Raw genomic sequence first — 22,097 nt, 5'->3', positions numbered from 1 at the left:
CCATATGAGTTCCCGATAAGCTGAATGAATAACACCTCAACAATCTGTTTTAATGTATATAGATTCTATTATGATTAATTAAATACAAAATTATTTTAAGAAAGCCTTACTAAATTTAGAGTAAGTACTTGCTGTTATGCATGTTTTCTCTCACAGGATAACTGTACAAACAGACTCTTATATTCATCAATATTGTGAATCACCAGTCTAAAACATCATTGTCAATCCTTCCAGTTGTTTTAGGGAAGAAAATAGAAGTTGCTCTGAATATATAGGGTTTTATATAAGAATTAGGGGCTTACCCAATTTTTAGAAGAACATGGAGAGCAAAGTTCATGGAAGTCAAAGCTGAAGGTTTCAGCCTGAACTCCCAAAGCCAATAATTCATAAGAGCTGCCAGAAAGTCCCTTCAATTCACAAGTCTCCATGCAGCTCCCACCAACAATCTCAGTCTGCAGTAGTGAACAGAGTGGTTCTCAACAGCTCACCAGGAAACTTCTGCAGATCTCACATTTTCTCACAGATCTTGCTGCAACTACGTCTGGAGAATAGTGGCTTCTCTTTGCCTATCAAATCTTATGCAACTGGCAAATGCTAAACTAAAACTATATACAAAAGGAGATCCCGGAAAATGCAGACTTTGGCTTTTCCTCTGCAATGGAGAGGAGACCACAGAAGAACATGGTATTGATGCCAAGTTGAGAATAGACAGTTGGGCACTGACTACATCGTTTGACAATTCAACGTCCCTACACACCCATTTTACCCATTGTAACCTTCAAATAGAATATTAACATCATCTTGACCAGCATAGTGCAACTATACCTCATACAACCAAGGGCCTGCTCACTTTCTGCCCCAAAAGTAGACCAAAAGCCCTACGTGCCATTTTATCTTTCAATAATGCCCTTCACTTTTAAACTTAGACCAATTCCTTTGGTATTCTGTAATTTAAACTCTGGATTATCAGATGATCTATAATTAACACATATTAGAAATGGGAGAATGGGAAGCAGAAGGAGAATTGTTAAATATGTAAAGCACATAAAAGCAAGAAAGAAAATACACATAACTACAAAGTTCTCACTTTTGCAACTAATCATGTAGCCAGAGTCGGTTTAATAATTTCCTTCTTATACCACACATTCCATGTTTCCTTTGCCCTTGGTCAGCACCTCAGCTGGTCATGAATCATTACTTGACTGAGTATTCCATGACTGTATGTCCAAAGACAGTAATTTTGGAGATACCACTGAGGGCATAGAAAGCAAATACAAATCTGGGCTTTATCTATTCTAGCGAAGATGCATTGTTACTCTTTTTGTGGGAGAAGATGTTCAATCTAATCAACCGCCAACTGGCTATCTCTTCTCCCAGGGAATGGAGCCGTATAAGGCATACAAGGGTTTCATTGTTGTTGTTTTCTGTTTTTTTTTTTTAAGATTGGCACCTGACCTAACAACTGTTGCCAGTCTTCTTTTTTTCCCCCTTCTTCTTCTCCCCAAAGCTCTCCAGTATATAGTTGTATATTTCAGTCGTAGCTCCTTCTGGTTGTGCTATGTGGGATGCTGCCTCAGTGTGGCATGATGAGTGGTGCCATGTCTGTGCCCAGGATCCAAACCAGCAAAACCCTGGGCCGCCAAAGTGGAGCGCCTGAACTTAACCACTTAACCACAGGGCTGGCCCCTCATTGTTGTTCTCTTCTATAGGCAGGTTTGGTATTCAGCTATATGGTAGCCAGACCAGCCTTAATGAATAAAAGTTCATGTTGTTGAGTTCATGCACAACCCCCACTCCTGCCATCACGGACTCAGATCTTACTCATAAAACTATTGAGCAATGACTGGGGTTTCTGGGGAAGGAGGATAACTGACATAAGCAGCACAGGTTTTCTTATCCACCTGACCTTCAGAACCCTCTTCAGCAGTAGGTACTCTTTAGTGAGCATTTAATGGAATATAAATATCCCTATATTCTCTATGCATTCTGTGAGAGCCTTCCACAAACTTCTCCCACAGACTTTGTTATTTCCAATGTTCTAATCTTGCCCCTACTAAGTCGATGATCACCTAGCCTAATTATTTCTGAATATAGGTGCACCCCTGGCCACCTTTGCTCAAGAAAAAGGGAATGAAGAAGTGCAATACTCAAAGCTCTGCCCACGTGGAGAATTTTTCTTTACCACTCACCTCAAATGCTCTCTTGAGAGAGGCCATTGTACTTAGTCATCCACTTTTTCAGTGGTGCTATCATTTTGTAAAGAATTATCTATAAAACAGGTCCATTTTTTTCTTCCTTAGTCAAGTGGTAATGGAGAAGTTCCCATGGAGCCCTATATGTTGGTCGAGGAAGAGGTATCAACGTGGCAAGAATAAGTGCTGTAGAAGTCTGTGTACATTGTTAAAATTGGCAATGACACATCGAAGCTCCTGTCATGAAGAGGTGGAATCTGTTTTTCCATTTCTTGAATCTGAGCTATTCTTGTTATCCTTGCTACCAAATAGAATGTGGCAGAAGTAACTGAGTTCTGAACATAGGCCACAAAACTCCTCATAGCTTCTACTCTTGTATTTCTTGGAACTCTGCAGCCTCCATGTGAAAAATCTTGGGCTAGCCTTCTGAATGATGAGAGATATATCGTCCAGTCAATTCCATTGCCCCAGCTGATGGCCTGTCAACAAGCGCACATGTGAGTGAGGCCATCCTAGATCATCCAGCTGTCAGCTCCTCTGCCAGGTGATGGCCGACACATGAGCAGAGCAAACCCAGCAGAGATCAGTGAAGCTGGTCCAAATCAGAAAAATGACCTAACTGACCCCAAAATTGTGAAAATTGTAAGATAAATAAATGGTTATATTTTAAACCATTAAATTTTGGGGTGACTTGCTATGCAGGAAAGTAGACTGATATAAAAATTCTTAGTCATGTGTTCAGATACTGCAATTAGGTATTCAGAACCTGACCAAGCCCAAACTTATATATCTCACTTCCATGGAATGACAGAATGCTGCTGAGTATGCTCATATTCATAACTTTGAGGATCATATAGTAACCAGTTAAAGGTAGATAGTTTGTGTCACACAGAAACTCCGTGTCCCATGATTAAGTGTTCATCATTACCAGGGCTTTGTAGAAAGCAGAAACTGCTTTTCTAAAGAATCATAGTTAAGTGCAAAAAACAACATAGCTTTGCTCCCAAATCCTAAGGATCTGGGCTATGGTTCTCCTGTTGGGATTACACAGTATTTCCTTCTCCTAAAGACACTTTGAGCACCATTGGACCTGCTTGCTCCTATGGCTTAAGAAGCAGAGCAGCTTATACCTGCTACAGAGCTTTACCTTTATTTGGGCCCAACTCAAAACTGTCAACAGATAAATGGGTCGGATCAGCACGGCTTTGTGTGTCTGTTATTTCTAGAATTCAAAGAGGCCCACAAGTGTTGTGCCCCTTTCTTAGAGGTAGTATGTATGAGATGCAGCAATTTATTCTTCACCTTGGCAGGGAAATCTCAATATGTCCCAATCATTGAACACCTAAAAACTTCCTCAAGAAGGGAGATACCTAAGTTTTTATGGGCTTTATTTTCCACTTTCTGCCTTCCATACGGCTTACCAAGGCATCTAGGATGTTTGCATCATTACATCATGATCATCATTTGCAAGCGGCATGATGCCATTAGTGTTACAGATCAGCATCATGCCCTGTGTAATGATGAGACAATCAGGGTCACTGTATGCTAAATTGTGATAGACTTGATATAGTCTGAGGCAAGACAGTGAAGCTATACTGCTATCCATGCCAAGAGAAAGCAACCTGTTTCTAGAAGTTTTTTCTTTTTTTGCTAACAGGTATGGAAGATTAAAACATCACCAGAGCAATAGCTGAATACCAGACATGAGGAGTTTGGTTGGTTTGTTCAAGTAAAAAACAAAAAACATTAAAAAAAAATTACATCTGAAACAGCAGCTACTTTTGGAGGTGGCAGCTCATTAGGTCCACAAAGATTCACGTTTATTTTCCCAATTCCATCAGTCTTTTAGATAGGCCAGGTATGCACATTCTAAATCTTTGATCATATAACTAATCTGTGAAATTTCTCGTAGTATGTTATATTAATTACGGTTTTCTATTTTGGTAGAGACAAGCAACCACTTGGTTCTTCTCATCACTGAAGCTTTCTTTCCAAAGGTCAAGAAGCCAATATGGAGGACTTTGACACTTTCAAGCATGGCTATTCCAACTATTCATTCAGGAATTAGAAAAATAATTACTGGTGTTTTTAGTATCACTGAATCCATTGTGAGACAAAACTTAGGCCAAAACTCCATTCATCACTTGGCCTTTATAAACCTCTACTGTATATTTGTAGAATAAATGGGCATTTTGAATCCTCTAGAATCTGCATCAATTTAGATGTCCAGTAATCACTCAGAATTCTAGATATTCTCTGATGTAGAGTCACTTTTATTAGTGACCACACGTCATCTTGAGGAAGAGCAGGAGGAAGATACATGATGTAAATGTTGGCAGGGGAGCAGAGTCCTTCTCCAATGTGGTTATAACATTCCCTTTAGTTAAGAATCTTGGGATCTGTGAAATTAATTCTGAGAATGGGGTCAGAAGCTATGACTTTCTATTGTGATTACTCCAATTCAACATTAAACTCTTTATTCTCTGGTCTAAAACCTATAATCTATTCTCACACATAAACCACCAAAAATTGACAAAGTATTGCAATTCTTCTTAGGTGTATGGACTCCCCCCCCAATCATAAATTATACTTTATTCTCATGCTTCTCGCTTTTACCAGGACTTAAGTCTAATTACGGGTCTGGAAGCAAAGAAAGGCGGTGCATGAGTCTTGAAGAGAATCAGCATTCCTTGTAGGGTGAATGCCTGAGTTGAAATCATTACAGGGTGATCATGCAGGAAAAGAGATAGTGCCGCTTCTGTTGGCAAGGAAGGCCTGGCAGGGTAGGGGTGTTCAAGGTACTTAGATCCATTGAAATCTCCCCAAATTTCTCTTCTGTGATTTTCAAGTTTCCATGCCCTCTTGGTTAATGCTATAACTTTAATATAAGAGACCTCGTAAATCTGTACACTCACTTTGACTTTCAATTTACTCACCCTCAGGATTGTACATTGAATTGGGTTTTAAAGTATTGGCCCAGTTACTACAAGAAATAAGGAATTCCTTCAAGATAATAATTAAAGTCATACTCTCTGATAGTTGTCCCATTCGTTGAATAACTAATCTAAAACTCTAATTCCTTAAAAAAATTTTTAATAAATATAAATGAATAAAAATAATCAAAATTAAATCAAATTTTAAAACTCTGATATTGTCTTTCTTTTTCCAAATTCTACATTGCTCTCAGAAATAGCTGGCCCCACTCCACATTTCTTGTGCTCTTTATTTCCGTCATAAACTTCTATTACTATTACTGTGTTGCTACTTTGCCTTCCAAAGTCTTGCCTTCTATAGGTATAGAACTCCAGAGAATCAGAGATGATCATGTAAGTAACTGTTTCGCTGCTGTACACCATGGACTATCTGTAACCCATTTTGCACTGGCATTGAAGTTGCTATTGCCTTCAATTATATTCCTATCAGAGAGTTAATTCACCAGTTTCATCTTTAAAGTTTCATTATCTTGGAATGATTTGCAGTTAGAAACAAAAACACATACCAAAAAAACCACTTCCATTAGATAGAGTTCAATCAAGAAATAGAAGCCACTTTATTCCACGTGTAAAGAGCTTAAGTCAAGAAATAGAGGCTTAATTATTGGAAAAACCTGGAAGCACAGCTTGGGGGAAGCTGACACTAAAGATTTTACATGAACTAAATTAGAGAATTTCAAGAGAGCTCAGGAAAACTGCCTGAATTTTCAAAAATCCCTCAGAAGTTTACACCAAATCTCTCTGTTCTCAGAGGTGAACCAAATGATTTTCTAGACCTCACCAAGATGGAACTGTGACTCATGCATCCAGATATGAATCTAGCTGCAACTACCGGCAAAGAATAGTGACTTCTCATTCTTTGCCTATTTCTAAACAACATGTAAAGGTCTCTCATTGACAAACCTTAACTTGAAACCATAGAGGGAAGAGTATTCTGGAAAAACGAGTTTCTCACTTCTTACCCTTACAATGCAAAGGATACCACAGAAGGGAGTAGTAGTAATATCAAGTTTGCTACAGGCGTTCCAGCACAGTAATCTATCACTTTCACGTGATACACCTTTAAATCATGAGTTTAGAAAATGGATCCCTACAACCTATAGTTCCACCGGACTTCACTCCATCTACCCAAATCTTACCAAGGCATCCCCGCTGAAAATGGGAATTTGTCTCAGCTACTCACCCTGCCTACTTTCCTTTCAAGTCCAGCATTGCAAAAGAGAGGCTCTGTTAAAAAAAAAAAAAAAACAAGTGCTTCAATCATCTCAGGTGTTAGTGATGTTAATAATATTCCTATGCATTTTCATTGTTTAGTTCAAACTGGAAAGGCATCCAGAGGCTGAAAACAGAACTTAATATTTGGAACATGGTCGTGTCACATGAGCACCTAGATTCAGTCCAACAAGATCATTTTTCATTTACATAGAGTTTACTTAGCATGGGATATAGACTAAAGGATTAGATTTTTACAGGTTACGTTTTCCTGCCAAGGTGTTGCCAAGAGGTACAATGAAATGAATTGTCTTGATTTAGAAGCTCACATCTCCTAATCTGACATCACTTTGAGATATCCTCTAATTTTCATTTTCCTGAGACAATATTTATCAGAGTATGGCAATAAGCCAGAGAAGAAGATTTTCACTTTAGAAATAGCAGAAAAGAAGGTTAAGAGAAGTCTGTTCACTTTTTAAAATATATTTTGTTTTAGAACCATGTGTATATATAACCTATTCCAGAAAACATAAAACAAATATAAACAGCCGAAGAGATTTAGATTTGGATTTGGCAAATGTTTTTCTTGCCTGTACCAATTCCAGTCACTCAGCAGTGGTGGCTGAGAGAGCTGTGTTGAGAAGGATTCTGAGGCTAAGGCCTAGCTCAGGGAAAAAAAAAAAAAAAAAAGAGTGCCATGGTCAATTAGCTATGCCAGCCCATAGGTCCAGGAGGAGAGATGGTAGCATTGTATAGTTGTGTGTAGTTGACACCTTTTGATTAGTGTTATGAAAACCTTGCTAACCAATAAGACTAGCATATCTTATTTGGAAATACAGTCTTTCCTAAATTATGATTTTTTGTCATCTTCAAAAACCAAAAGGAAGGAAAGCAGGCCAGGTATTAATATTTACATTTACAAACATGAACGCTAAAGCTTAGAAATCTTCAAAGCTTGTTGAAATGTGGGTGACGTTGAAATCATCACATCTAACAAGCTAGTAAGAGCACACCTCTGGGTCGTGCATCCAGGAGTTTTTCTGATAGTCCATGTAGCACGAGAATACCTGGCTTACCTCTATTGGAAGCAAAGGGGAGGCATGAAAGTGACTCTTTGAAGGTGTTGTAACTAGTTCTCCCTAGGCTAAGATTTGTTAAATAGGATTGCATTTAGCATTAAAAAGGTGAAGATGTTGGAGTATCATTGATCCATTCCTTATGCGTGCCCTTTAAGGCCAGTGCTTTGTTCCATGAGGACACACCTAAATGAAGGCTGAGTGTTTGTTTGACTCAACTCAGTGACTAAGGCCCTCAGTCAGCTGAGGAGGAGAGGGGATTAATGGGTGAAAGAGAAATAACAATGCTGACCTACTTCACAAAGATACAATTATATAATTAACCATTGTAAAGTACTTTGAAAATAAAGTGTGGTATAAGTGCTAACTAATATTACTACCAGGCTAATTTCATGTTGCTATCCCATATCAAGGTTCCCAGAGTATTCATCGGACATGCCTTGCCCTGTCTGCTCAATCTTGTGAGGGAGCATGGTAAAAACGCTAGCCAGTCACTACACCCCTTTTCCCACACATTCTCCTGCTCTCCTTGAATTCACTTTCTCATCTTTTTTACGGCTGTAACTTCACACCATATCCAATCATGAAAGAATCTTGGCATTCCACAAAATGTCATTAAACCATAACCAGTTTCCCTCTTTCTTTATGATCCCCTTTCCTCTGTGATTGCCCTATCTGAGCACAGTGGCCAAGCCACATGCCTATGGCTATTCAAGAAATACTAATAATACACTAACACTTCATAATTGTCTAGTTCTTTTATTTCTACAAAGCACTCTTCAAGCTAGCCATTCTCTCATAAAAACTCTATGAGAAATACAGGGAGAGGCTGATCACTATGGACAGTTGAGTCAACCAATGCATTAAGAGTTTAAGTGACCCTCAAGTTCCCATTAACACAAGAGAGGAGATTAAAATCCTCAGCTCCACAGTTACAGCAGATTAGCACAGAGCCTGATACATCATAGACCCTCAATAATACTTGCTGAATTGATGCATGAATAAACAAAATAATGAAGGAATGAAAGCATATGTTGAAACTCTCAGCCCAATGCTCTTTGTACTTGGTCACACTGATACCATATTCTGTATAGGAACGAAATTCTAACCAGGTAAAATACTGCATAGAGGAAGAGTGCCAGGGTGACATGAGTCCTGCTCCCACTTCTCCAACGATCTCTGAGATGGTAAGAGGAGGTGCCAATAATAAGTCCTATTCCCATGGGACTGATGCCCGATATCCACAGTCCTTCAGGGAAGGAGAATGGGATTAGAAACTGACCATTATTATCAAAGAGCATTTATTGAGGGCTGATTATAATAACTACTCACAATTTGAAACTGCTTTGCCATTTGAAAAGCACTTTCCCATCCATTAGTCCATTTGATGCTTCTAATAATGCTATGGAGAATGTGTCATCATTATCCCACATTTTGCAGATGAGGAAAATGAGCTAGAGTGGGGCTAGGTAACTTGCTCAGGGTTATATAGCTCATAAACAGCAGATCTGGTCTGCAAACAAAACCTACCAACTTCTAAATCAGTGTTCCTTCTACTGCATTGTACTGTCTTCCAAAAATGGGAGACTCATCACTGGGACCATTTCCAGAGAGATGTCAAGTTCTTCATCACCTCCAGCACCCTTGCCTCTAGCTCTTGGAGCCCACGTACTACCACCCAGGCTTCCTCTGCTTCCTGACCAGGGCCTCAACTGAGAAGGCAACTAGCAATATGCAGCCCAAGAATTTGATCACATTCACTCCCAAAGCATGTGTGTGTGACTTAGAGCTCATCTAATAAGATCTTTTGTCTTCTATAAAGCATTTTTAGATGACAGTGTCTTCAAGTGCTACCTTACAAAAGCCTGTTGTCTGCCAAAATGCAAAAAATGACTAATGATGCAATTTAGCTGGAAGACCAATTTAGGTGCATGGAGGCAAGCCTGAGGAATGGTAGGCTCCTGTTTGTGAATTACCAACCCAAAGGAATGAATTTTCCAGAAGTTTTCTATAAGAATTTGCTCATTCACTCTTTCCTGCAATTACGAGTGCTTAACTCTTTACCCACAGGTGTGCAATGTGCTTCAATATGACGGTGATGAGAAGAAATGGCCTTTAAACTTATTCAGTTAATGTCTTCCTGCTTTCCATAAGTTTATCTATGGCAGATGGCTTTTTTACATGTGACAAGTTGGGCCTCACCCTTCCTACTTCAAGTCATGAGCATTGGAACTACATAAACATATCCTTGTTCTAGAGTAGTTACTTGTGTATTACAGAAAATCCTAGTTTTAAATTTCGCCAGTATCTATTTTTGTTTGTTGGTTTGAGTTTTGTTCTGTTCTGTTGTATTTTGTTTTTTGAAGAACAGCTTGCTGATCAGGAAGGCACAATAAGTCTTTTCATTTGTGACACAAAGAAACTCAGACCAGGGCTAAAGTTCAGGTTAAGGGTGTTAGGTCCTCCCTCCCACTCTACCCTCAAGGTTACAGAGAGAAGTCAGACGGAAGAGGGAAGAATTCGGGTTTGAAAATTATCATTAGAAAAGCGATTGAGAACTGGCTACTAACACATGGAAATGACTGAAAGCAAATAAACCAGAAGCTTACAACGTTTTTGAGGGAAATATGTTGTGAAAGAAAACTCTTACTACTGAAGACTTAACACAATCTTTGAGCTCCCAAACTGGCACTAGCAGAAAATAGGTAACAAATGATGGATAGCCCTGAAGGAGAGTAAACTCCTCAACACCAACTTCAGATGTGGTCATTGGGAAAACATTCAAAGAGGGGCCACCAAAAACACAAAGGAATTTCTCCCAGAGGCATAATCAGGGCCTCATCCAGAACTTGCTCACTCCCTTCCATAAGGATTGGTAAAGCGTTCCATAATTGATGGAGAACTGCAGATGGAAGTTTTCATAGTTGTTATCTTGTCTCTACTTTAAAATGTACATTGGGGAGTGGAGGGTGGAGTGGGAGGATATAGGGTGGAGGTGGGGGGTCAGGAAACTTTCCTTAGAGATCATAGGTCACTGGATCATAGGGAGTCACACACAGGGACCTCACGGATAGGACGCTCATCACCCAGAGTTCCTGAACTTTGAACTGGATGCACTCAATAGACGGATCTTTGGATTGAAGTCCAGGAGATGGGGACTAGTGTTCTATGCAGGAGTGATGGGATATTTGATGCCCAGAGATGGGTTCCAATTGAGAGATGGCCACGTGCTCACTATAGTCCATTTCCTTTTCTTTCTGTGCACACAGAGTGTATTCCAACCACCCCTTGAAACTGCACACAGCCATATTCTGAGTTCCAGTTAATCAAATAGAGTGATGTGCACCATAGTCTGTCCTGGCCCATCTTGTGTCTCTTTTCCTCATCAAACAGCTAAAAGTAAAGGACTCTAAAGCACAAAGGATGACAAAACCACCAGATGAAAGGAGCCTGGATCCTGAAACCGTCACATGGAAGACAGCCCACCAAACACTGTGATGAGAAGACATTAGCTTCCATCGTGTTAAGCCACTAAGATTTTAAGATGTCACTGTTTTGGAAGTTTGTATCCTCTAATAATACATCCAACTATATTTCGAGTCCTGGGGGAAAGATTTGAACATAATTCCTCTCTGTGTTTCCTGCAGCTACTAGCATAGTTCCTGATGTACATTCTGTATAGAGTGGGAGATGAAAAAAACATGTTTCCAATAAATATACAAACAAATGAATGAAGACAGCTACATCAGAATATAGAAGGATAGAATTCAGATTCCCTGGATCAAATCAAATAAGTAAGATCCCTTATTTGTTTCATCTGCTAGAGGGAGATAATACCTACTTCCTAGGGATGTTGTGAGAATGAAATTATGTGCTGCTTGCAAAGTACTTAGCACAATGCTTAGCACAAAATGAGCATTTAATAATTAGTAGACTGTTTTGTTATTAGCTGTGAATTCTACACAAAGTGGTTTCTTGGACATAACAAACCAAGCCTCTGAGGACAGAGAAGAAGTGGTTTTCTTAAAATAAAACCTGCATCTGATTTATGTTGTGTATCTTAAAGGCTCAAGCACAATCTTATACCCAGAGTTGTAGGTAGAATTGAATTGCATTCTGTGAAAAGGGCAGGGAAGAGAAAAAATTATGTGAATAATATTAAGGAGAAACACAAAAGTGAGATGTAGATAATGCTAATAAATAATTCTATTGATGATTTACTATTTTTGTGAAATATAGCATTTGTGGTTTTTGAATGTATGTTGAGAAAATCTTTATTCTCATATAAATCAATTCACATTTTATAGTTAATTGTTATAAACTTAGCACAGAATTGCAAAAGGTCAGTATATTGCTGAAATTAAATCTCTTTAAGGGCCAGGATGTAATAAAAATTCATGTATGGACTTTCATACAAATCCCAAATTATTTGAGGATAAACATATATAGAAATTCATTGGTCATTTCCTACTTGGGAGTATTAGGAAGACATCTGGACACCATAAGCCCCTAGGAGACTTCCTTATAGGCATTTAGGTATAGTTAAGCAATAGGTATAGAAATATTTATTTTTTCTAATATTTTCACATGATTCATATTAAAAACAGAACTCAGTTATGAGAAGTACAGAAAGAAACTAATTATACTAGCAATCTCTTGGAAATTGAGTCTCATAACTTCAAACTAAAAGTAAAGTATAATAATATATCAGAAAATGAATTTTGGCATCAGTGCTATATACACTTAAGTGTGCATTTATTACCTATGGAATGGGATGGGATGCAGTGAAATAGATCCAAAGAGAAGTGCATGTCAACAACTGGGATTTACTGCTACTGATTTAAACAAAAATTTCAACTCTACAGCTCCCTACCATGAGGCACATTGGGGAACTTCCAATCTCAACCTCATTTTCTCCTCCTGGGTAAATGAATGACCTTTGGTGTCTCTGGGTGCTGAGGATGGGTTGCCCAGGCACATTTCCAAACACTCCACATTCTTTGGAGAGAAGATATTATCACTTCTCAGTGTTGAGCCTTGTTATTAATTCAGGTGAATCATGGGAGAAGACAGTTGTGGGTGGACCTCATGTTTCATAAGCCGCCACAGCAGTGAAGCAGGGTGGAGGTTAGGGCAGGGATCCAGGACCAGCAAAGCTGGGAAAGGTGGTGATGGAAGGATGATTTTGCCTTGGCTTATGGGAGGGTGTGTTGTCAAGAAAGTCTGGGTTACAAGGCTAAGTGCCAGCATACCAGCGTCTTTACCTTGGCCAGACAAGGAGACAAGCACCGAGTTGATCAGAATTTGTTCCAAGAGCGTGCTAAGAACACAGACCCTGTCCTCTGGGAACCGATTGCCTAGGGCAGATACTCTGGACTGGGGCTCCAGTCCACCTATAATTCCAGGGTGTGGATGGCACTGGGAGCAGACTGCCTGGAGAACCGGGGATCTGATAAACTGGGTGAACATTGGCAGATATTATATACCTAGGCAGCCAGAAGGCTGCGTTTCATAATCTCAGCTGCAAAGCAACCAGCAGGACTAAGCAGAATTGTCAAGATGGTGGAGGATTAGTAAAAGTGGCCCTACTGAGCAGAAAATACCAAAGAAGGAATCTGATCCTGAGGAAATGTTCTCTACCTCTTCTATCTTTCTCTTGGAAGCCGATTAGTCCTTGGCTCATTCATTCATCCATTCATGCATTGCTCATTCAAAATTAAGCACTCATTATGTGCCTTCAATATTCCAGGTGCTGGGGAAATAATAATAGTGAGAAGTGAGAGCATATCTGGAGAGAGAAGACTTCCAGGTAGAGGGAGGTACTGCAGAGGCCCTGGGTGGGTGCATACATGGAGGAATAATTGCATGGAGGCTCGTGTGGCAATAGTGAGGCCAGTGGGGAGAGAAGTGAGACACGGGGTGATGGGGCCTGGTCCAGGTTCTGCCTTATGAACTGTTTAAGCTTTTTGGCTTTCTGTTTGTTTTGGTGAGTGATAAGAGAAGCCATTGGAGGGTCTTGAGCAAAGTTGTGGCATGAGTTTTAAGATAATCACTCTGGTGGCTGTGCTAAGAATAGGGTCTAGGATGATAAGGTTTGGAGCAAGTTGAACTTTTGAGGCCGTGTGGCAGAAATCCAGGGGTACCAGGCCGATGATGCTCTGTGTTACATCCCAGAGACCTACATAGGAGTTCAGCCACAACGGCAATGGACAGCTCCCATGAGCGCTCCACCAGACTCCCCTTGCAAGCACGCTCAACTCTGGTTCTCTGCCTGAGGATTTTCCTCTAGAGCTAGGAGAATTCGCTCAGCCCACACACAAGGCAGCTTAAAAGTACCAACCACCAGAAATCTGACACCCTGGGGCAACCCTCTACTAAAGAGAGATGCGGCTTGATGGATAAATGCCTGGGCTTTCCTGTTCCTCAGTGGGTCGTCTCTGAGGCTCATTCACACAGACCACAGCGGGACTGTGCCCCAGTTGACACAGCATTAGCTGGCTTATTAACACACATTTTACTGGCGTTTCTCCTTTCTGGCCTTTCTGCTTCCCCAATCACCTCCCAAACCCAATGACTTACCCTCCAGTTCTTATTTCCTCATGGAATTTCAGGGGGATCCAAGTGACCATGTCAGGTAAAAGGTGACAGTGGCTTGAACAAAGGTGGTATCCCAGATGATAAATTGTCAGATTATATGGAAGTTGGATAAATAATACTTGTGTGTTGTAGAAACATAAAAAACAAAAGAGAAATAAAGTTATCTGTAATTCTACATTGAGGTACATTCTTTTAGTCTTTGACATATATTATTCCTGCCAGTTGATTCTGCTTGGATATGTTTGCACATGTGTGTGTGTATAATTTTTATGTTAAAAGAATCATACTAAACATACTAGATTGTAGCTGATTTTTTACTTAGTATATTATGAACATCTTATTTTTCAGTAAACTCAGTGAATACATTTATAAATTCAAATACTTAATGGTTCACTCTACATAGCATATTCTACTCCACATAGCATAAATTTTAAGCTAATTCCCACTGTTGACTATTTAATTTATTTCCAATTTCTCAATACCATTAACAACACTTCATTGAACACCCTTTTACAAACAGCTTTGAACATTTGTCTGACTATTTCTTTAGGATAAATTCCTAAAAATGAGACTTCTCTGTCAAAGCATATTTACAATTTTAAGCACTTTACATATTGCCAAATTCTGCCACAAGCTTTTACTAATTTAAATTCCCATGATAGTTTGTTTCCCTTTAATCATTAGCAATATTCTAATGTTCTTTTGAAGAGAGAGAAGCACAAGAAAGAGACAGAGAGATTCTGGAGCACATCACCACCCATCAATGTTTCTATTGGATTTAATTATTTCGTTTTAATTTAATTTAATGCTTAATTTTTAGAATCAGTTGATTTATTAGCTTTTAATTAATTGGAAGATTCCATGATGATTTATGAACATTCTAATATATAAACTATTTTTTAAAGAATACTTTTTTCTTATATAAAATAAAACAGAAAAATATCACCCACCAGAAACTCTGCACGGTGTTCTCATTGGAATCCATATTTCTGGTTCTCTGTATCCTTTATATAAAAGAAATAATGCATTTCTCATAGGCATAAGATATATCAAAGTGGCTTCCATAATTCTGAACAACAGCAAAAGTTTTCCAGAAGAGTGTTCTATCAAATTGCACAAGAACAAGAAACAAAACCTGATCTTGAAAATATCAAGCATGACCTTTGTTTTTATCTCTGCCAATCCTTTTGAGAAAAAAAAAAACCAATATTTCATGTTATTTTAATTCACATTTCTATAATTACTAATGAATATAAAGTATATAAATTATATATATGTATATATACACATAATTTGTGTGTGTAAACACACACATTCACACACTTTATTGTTTTATCCTTTGCTCCATTGTTTTTCCAGCTTTACTGAGAGATAATTGACGTGCAGCACTGTGTAGGCTTAAGGTGTACAACATGATGATTTGATACAACTATGCATTGTGAAACAATTCCCACAATAAGGTCAGTTAACATCCATCTACCCAAATAAGTACAATTTTTGTGTGTGTGTTGAGAACATTTAAGATCTGTAATCTTAACAGCTTTCCAGTGTATAAAACATTTATATTGTAATATAATGTACAACATATTATATATGTTACAATATATATTGTATATAATATAGTATATATTGCATATATAATATATATATATATATTAGATCCTCAGAACTTATTCATCTTATAACTGGAAGTTTGTACTCTTTGATCAACATCTCCCCATTTCCTCTAAACCCAAACTCCTGGCAACCACCATTCTCCTCTCTGTTTCTGTTAATTTGTCTCTTTTTTTTAATAGATTCTGCATATAAGTGAGATCACACAGTATTTGTCTTTGTCTGACTTATTTCACTTTGCATAATGCCCTCAAGGTGCATTCATATTGTCACAAATGGCAAGATTTCCTTCTTTTTTATAGCTGAATAACATTCCATTGTATGTATATATAACACATTTTCTTTTCTATTCATAAGTCTACGGACATTTACCTTGTCTCCATATCTTGGCTATGGTGAAAAATGCTGCAATGAACATGGGGTACAGATATCTCTTCAAGATAGTGATTTCATTTCCTTTGAATATATACCTAGAAGTGGGATTGCTGGCTAATACAGTAGCTATATTTTTAATTTTTTGAGGAAACTCTGTACTGTTTTCCATAGTGGCTGCACCAATTTACATTTCCACCAATGGTGCAGTAATATTTCTTTTTCCCCCTACCTTTGTCACCATTTGTTATCTGTTGTGTTTTTATAATAGCCATTCTAACAGGTGTAAGGTAATATCTCATTGTGCTTTTCATTTGCTCTTCCCTGATGATTAGTGATGTTGACAATTTTTTCATATAACTGTTAGCCATTTGTGTGTTTTCTTTGGAAAAGCCTTTATTCAGATCTTCAGCCCACTTTTTTAATTGGATTATTTGTTTTGTAGCTATTGAGTTGTATGAGCTCCTTAGATATTTTGGAAATTAACCACTTATCTGATAATATGACTTGCAAATGTTTTCTCCCACTCCAGAGGTTGCCTTCTTATTTTGTTGATTTTTTTTTTTTTTTTGCTGTGTAGAAGCTTTTTAGTTTGATATAGTCTCATTTGTTTATTTCTGCTTTTGTTCCTTGCGTTTTTGTCATAACAACGAAATTGTTACCAATACCAACGTCATGAAGCTTTTCAATGATGTTTTCTTCTAGGAGTTTTACAACTTCAGATCTTATATTTAAGTCTTTAATTCATCTTGAGTTAGTTCTTGTGTGTGGTATAAATAGGGGTCCGATTTCATTCTTTTGAATGTGAATATCCAGTTTTCCCAACATCATTGATTGAAAAAACTATTTTTTCCCCACTGAGTATATTTGGCTCTCTTATCAAATATTAGTTGACCATATATGCATGGTTTTTGTTTTTTCTGGGCTCTCTGTTCTATTCCACTAGTCTATATGTCTGTTTTTACGCCAGTACCATACTGTTTTGATTACTATAGCTTTGTAGTATAGTTTGAAATCAGGAAGTGGGATGTTTCCAGCTTTGTTCATCTTTCTCAAGATTGCTTTCATTTTTCAGGGGCTCTTATAGTTCCATAAACATTTTAAGATAGTTTTTTCTATTTCTGTGAAAATTGCCTTGGGATTTTAATAGGAATTGTATTGAATCTATAGATAGCTTTGAGCAATATGGATGTTTTCACAATATTAATCCTTCTGATCCATGATCATAGGATATCTTTCTATTTATTCATGCTTTCAGTTTCTTTTATCAATGTCTTATAGGTTTCAGTACAGACCTTTCATCAACTTGGTTAAATGCAAATTTATCCCTAAGTATTTTATTTTTTTGATGATATTGTAAATGGGATTCTTTTCTATATTTCTCTTTCAGATATTTTATTGTTAGTGTATAGAAATGCAACTTATTTTTTGTATGTTGATTTTGCATACTGCATGCAACTTTACTGAATTTATTTATTAGTTCTAAAAGATTTTCGATGGAGTCTTTAGGGTTTTCTATCTATAAGATCACGTCACCTGCAAACAGAGATAATTTTACTTCTTCCTTTCCAATTTGAATGTCTTTTATTTTTGTTTTCTTACCTGATTGCTCTGGCTAGAACTTGCAGCACTATGTTGAACAGGAGTGGGGAGAGTGGGCACCCTTGTCTAGTTCCTGATTTTAGAGGAAAAACTTTCATCTTTTCACTGTTGCATATGATGTTAGCTGTGGGCTTGTCATTCATGGCCTTTATTATGTTAAGGTATGTTCCTTCTATATCGAATTTGTTGACAGCTTTCATCATGAAAAGATGTTGAACGTTGTTAAATGCCCCTTCTGCATCTATTGAGAGGTTCATTCTGTTAATGTGGTGTATCATGTTTATTGATTTGCATATCTAGATCCACCCTTGCATCCCAGGGATGAATGCCATTTGATCATGGTGTATGATCCTTTTAATGTGCTATTGAATGCAGTTTGCTAGAATGTTGTTGAGAAGCTTTGCCTCTATATTCATCAGAGATAGTGGTCTGTAGTTTTCTTTTCTGGAAGTGTCATTTCTGGCTTTGGTATCAGGGTTATACTGGCCTTGTAAAAAGAGATGGGAGTATTTCCTCCTCTTCTATTTTTTGAGAGTTTGAGAAGGCTTGGTATTAATTCTTCTTTAAATGTTTGGTAGAATTCACCAGGCAAACCATCTGGTCCTGGACTTTTCTCTATTGGGAGGTTTTTGATTACTGCTTCAATCTCCTTAGTCATTATCATCCTGTTAAGATTTTCTATTTTTCGTGATTCAGTCTTTGTAGATTATATGTTTCTAGGAATTTATCCATTTCTTCTAGGTCATGCAATTGTTGGCATATAATTATTTATAGTAGCCGCTTATGATCCTATGTATTTCTGTGGAATCAGTTGTAATCTCTCCTCTTTCATTTATAATTTTGCTTATTTGATGCCTCTGTCTTCTTTTCTTGGTTAGTTTAACTAAAAGTTTGTCTATTTTATTTATCTTTTCAAAAAATCAACTCTCAGTTTCATTGACTTTTTAATGGTGTCTTTCTTGTCTCTATTTCACTTATTTCTACTCTAATCTTTTTTGTTTTTGTTTGTTTGTTTGTTTGTTTTTGGGCTCCAGAGCCCATGCTTTCTTTCTCTCTTTTTTTTTTTTTTTTTTGGTGAGGAAGGTTGGTCATGAGCTAACATCTGTTGCCAATCTTCCTCTTTTGTTTTTCTCCCCAAAGCCCCAGTACGTGGTTGCATATCCTAGTTGTAAGTCATTCTAGTTCTTCTATGTGGGATGCCACCACAGGATTCCCTGATAAGTGGCACTAGGTCTGCACCCAGGATTTAAACCAGCAAACCCCAGGCTGCCAAAGTGGAGCCTGTGAACTTAACCACTTAGCCATGGGGCCGGCCTTCCTATGCTAAATTTTATGTCCATTTTTTTGCTAACTTGGGCCTAGTTTGTTTTTCTTTTCCTAATTCCTTGAGGTTTAAAGTTAGGTTGTTTAGAGCCAGCCCTGATGGCCTAGAGGTTAAAGTTCGATGCTCTCTGCTTCATTGACCTGGGTTTGGTTCCTGGGCACAAACTATACCACTTGTCTGTCAGTAGCCGTGCTATGGCAGTGGCTCACATAGAAGAACCAGAAGAACTTATAACTATACATAACTAGGTACTGGAGCTTTGGGGGGAAAAAAGAAGAAAAAAAAGGAGGAAGATTGGCAACAGCTGTTAGCTTAGGGTGAATCTTCCCCCGCAAAAAAAAGAAGAATGTAAAGTTAGGCTTTTTGTTTGAGAGCTTTCTTTTCTTAATGTTGGCATTTATCACCGTAAACATTCCTCTTAGAATTGCTTTTGCTGCAACCCATAAGCTTTGAAAATGAAAACGAGTGTATCTAAAAATTATGAAACTAAATAGAGTAGCTATTTTGTAAATATTTACCTCAGGTTGTCATTTCTTTTAACTTTCATTCCTACACAAAATTTTAATTGCTTATGATTAAAATGATTGTCCTATGCCTCAGTGACCTCTACCTTTGGTGTTGTGCTGAGAGAGGATTTCTCTATCTTGAATTTTCTTCTAATTTTCTTATGGATTCATTTTTTAACATCTGAATCTCTAATCTACCTGGTATTGATTTTCATAGAAGATCTATTATTTAAATTTTTATCGTTTTCCTAAATTGGTAGCCACCTATGTCAATGCCATGTACTAAATAATGACAAAAATAATAATAGATAACCTTTCTATTTTAGCATTTGGCACGTGCCAGATATTGTTCTAAATACATTTGCACACATTAACTGATCCCTCTGATTCCATCTGATCTGAAAGTCTACTTTTAACATGGAGTAATTTACTTTATGTCTTGGGTCTATTTCTACTCTTGAATTTGATCTCTAAAGCAGATGTTGCCCAGGCAGCTAGAGAGGACGATCCTCCTCTGATCTCAACAGGGAGAGAGATCTGTGCAGGGAAGGATACAGTTTAAAGCTCTTTGAGGCTACTTTTTTCACTCTCTACTGTGTATCTTTTATTTGTGTTCATAATTGACAAGGTGTCATGTTTGATTTATTTTAGTTTGGTTATTTTTTCTCCCTATAAAAGTGATACATATTTCTAAGGAAGACACCAAAACCTAAAAAACTGCAAGACAGCTATAATTCTACCTTTTTGAATATTTTGGAGCATTTCCACCAATTTTATTTCCTGGCATCATTGATGCAGGAATGAGGATTTTTTGCACCTCTGTAATTATTCCATATATATGATTTTAATGTTTTTGTGTAACATTATAATGCTAATATTTTTTCAAAGTTAGCACAAAAGCTGTAAGATTAATGCTATTCTTTGAATGGAAATAATAGTTATTTTAACTAATTTAATTATTATCGTAATGGACATTTTCCTTGTTATCTTTTTTTTTGTAGCTATCAAATGCCACATGAACACCTTTGTGCATAAAGTTTTTCTGTATTTAAAATGATCTCCTTAGCATATGTTTCCAGAAGTGCTGGTATAAGTCCAAAAGCCATGAATGCCTTAAGATTACAGGTTATAAAACTGCTCTCCAAAGTATTGTACCAATGTGCACTGTCTCCAACAATGTGTGCCCTGAATTACCAAGTTAGGTCAATGTTACATATGATCGTTTTTGCTTCGGATTATATCACTTGTGTTTTATACCCATTAAGAACAAGTACAGGCTTTCTGGTTTTTGGTCACAAATCCCACTCCTGATTTCAGTCACTTATTTCACAAATTCAGAGACTCTGTCCTGGTTATATAGGAAATCTATTTCTGATGAACAGCTTCAATGAAAAGCTTGTGTCCATAAATACAATGGTTTCTATAATAAATCCAAAAATGATCTGCACTGGAGTTCTGATTGGCAGGAGGGGCTCCAGAGTAGAGGATCCAGATGCTGTCAGGTCTTAGCAGTCATACTGGGGGAAGATTGTCTCCCAAAATTTAGGGAACAAGACTGGGAAGCTCAAGGCAAGGCTACACGACTGGGCTGCATTCATGGGAGAGGACTATTTCTAGAGGAGAAACAGACTCCTGCGCAGGATGACAGTAAGTGCTCAAAGAAAGAACCATGACTATGGAGTTGGGCTAATATGGGAGAATGGGAAGCTAGCAATAGCTTCTGGGACTGAGGAGTGGGGCACTAATTCCTGAGTCTATTTGACAACAAAGGCTGTTATATTGGGTCCTGAGGGGATTTCGTTTAAAATCTTACTAGCTGAAGTCATTAATATGCTTCTTCCTTCTACCATATTTGCTTTTGAAACTTAAATGGGACTGAGCCTAACCAGGCAGAAGTGAGCCTAGCTCTGAAGAGTTAGAAGAGGCTGCTTCAGAGGAAAAGAGGAAGGGATGGCAGGACATGCTCCGTTTATAACTAAATATAGGGCCTCACACTCAAGATGTCCCCTAACAAGTCTCTACACTTTAGAAAAGATCCTCAAAAGAGTCTGAGCTCAGATCCCCACTATTTAAGTGGCCTTGGACAAATTGCTTAAGGACCTACCAAATTCTCTACAGGGATCTCATTTTTTAAAATCAAAAAAACGTATTTAAAAATTTATGTATATAAATAAAATTTATATATGTAAATATATATTAGAACATTTGTAGACATATTTATATGAATTTTTTGTGTATATTATAGCTTGAAGATAGATAATACACTAAAGATCTCATAGCTGATGAAGTACATAAAACATTTAGCCTACATAAACATGTGTCACGTAATCCTACGTCAAAAAGAATTTAATAATACTTTATTTTACAAACGGAGCTATTGCCATGTGACAATATTTGACCAATGGAAAATAGGAACTTGTGAAATTAACATGTTCGTGAAATACAATCTCCTTTTATTGACTTGGAGCCTGTGAATGAGGCGTATCCTCTTGGCTAATCAGATACAAGTTCGGCTTTATGAACTTTGTGTTTTGTAGACAAAATCACAACTCATATATGGGCTAATATTTTTCTCTGTGGTAGACAGATCCATCCTGAGCCATGAAATG

The 22,097-nt window shown here is 37.6% G+C and overlaps 1 long non-coding RNA gene across 1 annotated transcript in view; it reads right to left on the bottom strand.

Moving 5' to 3' along the window:
* Positions 1 to 14,052: 14,052 nt before the first annotated feature.
* Positions 14,053 to 22,097, bottom strand: part of LOC123286942 (uncharacterized) — a 31,318-nt gene continuing 23,273 nt past the window's right edge. The window contains exons 6-7 of the long non-coding RNA XR_006529768.2: positions 15,021 to 15,074; positions 14,053 to 14,188 (exon numbers count right to left, since the gene is read on the bottom strand). This is a non-coding gene — a long non-coding RNA (uncharacterized lncRNA). The remainder of the gene's footprint in view (positions 14,189 to 15,020; positions 15,075 to 22,097) is intronic.

The sequence above is a fragment of the Equus asinus genome, chromosome 7 (assembly GCF_041296235.1).
Source record: "Equus asinus isolate D_3611 breed Donkey chromosome 7, EquAss-T2T_v2, whole genome shotgun sequence".
Taxonomy (NCBI): domain Eukaryota; kingdom Metazoa; phylum Chordata; class Mammalia; order Perissodactyla; family Equidae; genus Equus; species Equus asinus.
The sequence above is the reverse complement of the archived record's forward strand: the minus strand, read 5'-3'. Positions and strand labels throughout refer to the sequence as shown.